Below are 6,000 nucleotides of genomic sequence, written 5' to 3'. Positions count from 1 at the left end.
ACGAACCCTTGCTATGGGAAGTGGTGTAAGCCGACAGGGCTGCCAGGTGTACTTTCAGTGAGTTAAAAACCAATCCTGCATCCAGCAGGTGGAGCATGTATGTAACAATAGTGGAAGGAGTGCAATCAACCGGGTTGATTGATCTACTCTGGCACCAGATAACGAACCTCTTCCACTTGTCAAAATAACAGTGCCTTGTGTTTGGTTTCCTAGATTCCTTTAGGATGTCCATACACCTCTGTGGCAAATTGAGATGTCCAAACTCTATGACCTCAGGAGCCATGCTGCCAGGTTCATTGAGTTGGGTTGCTGGTGCACTGTTTGACCTTGGTGCTGGGACAGTAGGTTGTACCAGGCTGGAAGTTTGATGGGCTCGCACACCGCCATCCTGCGTAGGTGTGGGAACCACGATTGTCTTGCCCACATGGGAGCAACTAGGACGAGCGTCAACGACTCTGTTCATCTTGTTCACCACTTTCCTGATGAGAGGAGTTGGTGGAAAAGCGTACGCAAACATCCCTGACCAGTTCATCCACAGGGCGTTCCCCTGGGAGTCTGGTTGGGGGAACCTGGATGCAAATCCTGGGCATTGTCTGTTTTCGCTTGTGGCGAATAAGTCTATAATGGGGAAACCCCACTGAGAGAAGATATCTTCTACGACCTCTCTGTGTAGAACCCATTCGTGTTCCTCTGGGAGGGAGTCTCTGCTCAGAGCATCCGCTAGGGAATTGAGCTCCCCTGGAGCATGTTGTGATGACAAGAAGATGTTCCGTCTGAGTGCCCATATCCAGATTTTCTGGGCAAGCTTGAACAGATTTGGCGAGCGAGTCCCTCCTTGCTTGTTCAGGTAGAACATGGCTGTTGTGCTGTCCGTCTGGATTTGCACTGACAGGCTTAGTAGGTGGGGCTCGAACGCCTGAAGCGCTCTGAATACTGCCAGAAGCTCTAGCAGGTTGATGTGGTTCTTGGCCACTGAGTGAGACCAGAGACCCTGAGCTGTGTGGTGGAGATGGTGAGCTCCCCACCCCGTCAGGCATGCATCTGTAGTGACTATTGCCTGTACCTCGGGATCGTAAAAGGGTTTCCCCTGTGCGAGATTCTCTCTTGTCCACCAGTGAAGGCTTTGTACCAGTGTTGGTGAAACGACCACTAGATCGTCCCACTGACCACTTGCCCGAGACCACTGTTTCGCCAACCATTCCTGCATGGGACGCATGCGCAGACGCGCGTGGGGGACCAGGTAAATACATGACACCATCATGCCCAGTAAACGCATTGCTTTGCGTATTTTTATTTGTTGACCAGACTGATAATGCGGAATTTGCAGTAGTATATTCCAAATTCTTTCTTCTGAAGGAAAGGTCAACCCTTTTTGGGTATCTAGGATTGCTCCTAGGAATTGTTTTGAGGTGCTTGGCACTAGGCTTGACTTTTTCTCGTTGATTGAGAAGCCTAACTCGTGAAGGAGGTCGATAGTCCTTTGAATGTTTGTCCTGCAAATTCCTGGGGTTTCCCCCGTTATGAGCCAGTCGTCCAGATAAGGGCACACTGGGATTGCCTCCCTGCGTAGGTGTGCAGCCGCCACCGCCAGTACCTTGGTGAATACCCTTGGTGCTGAAGCTATCCCGAAGGGCAGTACCTTGAATTGGTAGTGTCGACTGTCCACCTTGAAGCGCAATTACTTTGTGCGCTGGGAACGTAGAAATATGAAAATAAGCATCTTTCATATCCAAGGTTGCCATGTAATCCCCCTTTTTTAGGAGGGGGATTACCTCTTGTAGCGTGGCCATACGAGATTTTTGGGGCTTGACATACTTGTTGGCAGGCCGTAAGTCCAATACTGGGCGCATTGTCAAATCTTTCTTTGGCACAAGGAAGTAAGTTGAATAAATACCCTTGTTTACCTGGTGTCCCGGGACGAGTTGTATCGCGTCCTTTTCTAGCAGAATGGCTATCTCCTCGAGGAGAATCTTCTGATGTTCTAAAGAGTGTACTCTTTCTCTTGGAGGATGGTTCCGGGGACGCTGCAGTAGTTCTATACAATATCCTGTGGATACTGTTGACAGCACCCACCTGTCTGATGTGATCCCTTCGCAAGCCTGGGTGAAGTTGAAAATGCGTCCCCCTACTGGGGTTGCGTGAGAAGGGACCCTGAACTGAGCGTCACTGCTTTGGTGGAGGCGTGCCGCCTCCCTTGTTGGGGCTGCCTCTGCCTTTACCACGACCTCTTTTATTACCCCTGCCGTAACCCTGGGTAGACTGTTGGTTGTTGTTCCACTGTGTACCCTGCCCCTGGGAATAGGTAGATCCTCTCTGGGAATTTTGGCCGCGTGGGCGACGAAAATTACTATTCCCTCTCTGGTTAGAGGGTTTATTGGTTAACTGGCCAAGGGACTTGAGTGTTTCGTATTCGTCCTTGGCATTCTTCAGTGCGTCTTCGACCGCCTTACCAAACAGATCGGTTTCCACCGGTTTGTCCAACAATGATACCTGGGTTTCTGCCTAAAAACCAGACTGCCGTAACCACGCATGTCTTTTGATAGTGCCTTCCGCTATCAATCTGCCTGCGTTGTCCGCGGCGATGAAGGTTGCTTTCAAAATGCAACCAGACACGGCTCTACCGTCTGCGGAAATCCGAGCTAACTGGCCCTTTAAAGGTTCAGGAGCAGAGGCTATGAGTGCCGCGACTTCTTCCCACTGATGGCAGTTGTAGCTGGCCAACAGGGTGGTGGAGTTTGCAATCCTTGCTTGATAGGCGGACGTTGAGGCTACTTTCCTGCCGAAACCGTATAGTTTTTTGCTCTCCTTGTCGGGAGGAGCTTCAGACGATGACAAGGATGTTCCAGCCCTCTTACGAGTGTTGGTGACAACTAGGGAGTCTGGCTTCAGATGTCCTCTTATATAGAGAGGGTCAGACTGGGCCGCCCTGAAAAGTTTTTCAACCCTGGGATTGACTGCTCTGGTGAGGTTGGGGTTCACCAGGGACGGATCTATTCTCCGCTGAATGGACTTAAGGATAGGGATGGTCTGGGCAACAGGCCTCCTTTCTCCCACTAACTCTTCTGCGAAGTCCCTCTCCTCCTGGACACCGTGGGTGTCAATGTGGAAATGTTCTGCTGCGCGTGCGAGAACCTCGTTTAGGAGGGGTTGGTTATCGACCGCGGAGTCGGTAACCGGGGCTTCGTTCTCTACCGGGGAATCTACTCTGTATGTTTCCGGGTCCTCCTCTTCCTGGTCCTCATCATCCCCATAGTAGCCCGTCCCGGTTTGCTCTTCTACCATACCAAATTCTTGGTCCTCACCAAAGGAAGCCTCTCCTTGATACAGTGAGTATGGTCTTGCGTATGGTTGTACCTCGAAGTGTTCTGACCTCATCGGTGTTCCAAACCGGGGCTTTTTACTCGGGGGGGGGGGGGGGGGGAAATAGGATCATTAGAGCCTGAGGGTGTCGCCCCTTGTGGATCATACAAGAGGAAATGTTCTGGATTTTTATCATAAAAATCAGCCAAAGAAGACATTCTTGACATGACCCTATGTCTTCACTGGACCATTTTTTGGAACTGGGAATGACTCTCTCAGCAAGTCTATGGGATTTATCTTGAGTAGCTTTGCTGGTTTTAGACATATCAGCAGACCTGGTTTTGTCTGTCTGTTTAGGGGGAGTGGTGTGTTTCACAGGTGTGGAAGAGTGCAAAGGTTGTTTCTTCTGCTGTTTTCCCCCCTCCCCGTGAGTGGAAAAATGTTTTCCCTGTCCTTTAGTGGCTCTGGAGGTTTTCGACGCCTGGCGTCGAGGATCGGGGGTGGTGTCCCTGTCCTTCGAGCGTGGGGCCTCGCTGATTTTAACTGCAGGCTCCGACTCCTGGAGCGCGGCCTGGGGGTGGAAGTCGTCTTCGTCTTCCGACGATCGAACTTCTGTTAGCCTAGGGAGCGAGGCACTCTTGGCAAGAGTGGATGATTGCCTGAGTCATGTGGCGATCTTGATCGAGAGCGCCCAGAGGACACTGAATAGGACCGTTCTGTTTGTGCCTCTTTCCGAGAACTTGACGTCGTCGAGTCTCGGTTGGACTTAGTGTGTTTAGTGTGTGTAGTATGTGAAGCGCTTGTGTCGCCGGGGGTCTTCCCCATGGCCGCCCTGCCGGACGACCTTCCGAGGTCGGGGACCTGAGCTCGGCTGTCTTTCGACGCCGTAATGCCCTCGCCGTCCGAAAGTACGGCGTCGCTGCCGTTGCTGAAGGCGCCCTCCGCTGCCATGGCCGCCTGCCTGGCGTGGTGGGCCCAACGCTTCGTCAAACGGTCCTTAAGTGTCTTAGGATTAAACCTACTACACGCTCTGCAGTTCGCTTCGGGGTGGTCCCTCGGCAAGCAGAGATTGCACGTGGCGTGCCTGTCGACCCAAGGGTATTTGCGATTGCACTTGGGGCAGAATTGAAAAGGTGTACCCTCCATACACACCTTGAGGCAGCGGGCTGTTAAGTGTAGGAAATGTATAAGGTGTACCTATATACCAAGAGTGTAGAGTATGTACCACCCCCCACTCTCCCTACTTGCAGGGCCGAGGCCAGAGGCCTTCCAAGGCCCGGGCCGAGGCCAGAGGCCTTCCGAGGCCCGGGCCGAGGCCAGAGGCCTTCCGAGGCCCAAATCCGTCGTGCAACAGCCGACGGTCGATTTCTTCTCCAGCCGGCGTCGAGTGTCGAAGTTCGACGTTGGGGTGGGGAAGGATGTCAATAGATTATTATTTTAAATTTTTAGCAAAAGTATGGCTAAGGCCAGGGGACTCCGCAAAATGCTTCCGACCAGTATGGCGGAAAAAAACAATCTGAGGATCCTAGACGCGCGAGGGATCTTGGGTACAGTGGACGTCACACTAGGGATAGTGTTACTGGCACGCCCTGTGTCGACGCCCATTTTCGAGTTTCGAAAAACAAACTGTAATACTCCGCAGCTTCCACTAGATGTCGGCCTATGCACAGCATGTGATCTAAGCAGATCCCACAAGCCTCAGAAATATATATATATATATTTGTGAAAGTGTGTATTTTCGGGGTTGGCTCCAGCCCCATAACAGATGGTGAGCTGAAATTTTGGCCCACGGTCGGCATACCAGTGTGGGGTGTACTGGCGAGAGTGAAATGTGACCGACCCTGCACATTAGCCCTGTGCAGGGCAGTGGCCAGTCCTGTGCCATCAGTATAAGCGTTTTTTGGGAGATTGCCGAATTTGCTATTGTTGGCTCCATCCCCACAACAGTTGGTGGGCTTAAATTTTGGCCAGAGGTTGGCATACCAGTCTGGGGGTGTACTGGTGCTAGTGAAATCTGACAAACCACACCCATTCGCCCTGCACAGGGGTGGAGCAGGGTCCTGCACAGTACTATCAGTATAGGCGATATTGGGAGATAGCCGATTGAGATTTTTCAAAAATAGGAAGTTATGACACAATAAAACAAACACAAGGCTATAGCAGAACCCCACGTACAGGTCAGCTGCAGACCCGGGCAACGCTGGCTTGTACAGTTAGTAAAAACATTTATATTTACCTACTTGTCTAACTTGAATTACTACTGTTGCTCTGTGTGGACTCATTGTAGCCATAGACCACTGTTACTGACTAGTCTTTTCACCCTTTGTGTATGGGGTGGTGGCCAACATTGACCGCTGGATGCCTGGAGCCCTGAAATCAGAAGCTAGCATGATGTATTCCTTCTTCTAGACACTGCTACCTCAGGGTTCCTTTTGACATTTTTCTACTAATGCTATAGGTATTCCATGAACCTCTCCCTTCAGGAAATAAAAGTGTTGAACTCTCCTGTGTGTTGTATGATCTGTTGTCACCTCATGAACAATACCTATTGCCTAGCCAATTTCACATTGCCCAGGTTAATTACATTTTGTCAAGCCAGTTTAAAGAGTTATTAGAGTTCCTTAATTTCCCTTGAAAAGGGTTGTGATGGTATTCACATTGCCAAGTACAGCACAGGCAATAGCAGAGCGATAATTACAC

This window comes from Ambystoma mexicanum, chromosome 14, assembly GCF_040938575.1.
Source record: "Ambystoma mexicanum isolate Mex_15411 chromosome 14, UKY_AmexF1_1, whole genome shotgun sequence".
Classification (NCBI taxonomy): domain Eukaryota; kingdom Metazoa; phylum Chordata; class Amphibia; order Caudata; family Ambystomatidae; genus Ambystoma; species Ambystoma mexicanum.
Note: the sequence above shows the minus strand (reverse complement) of the source record.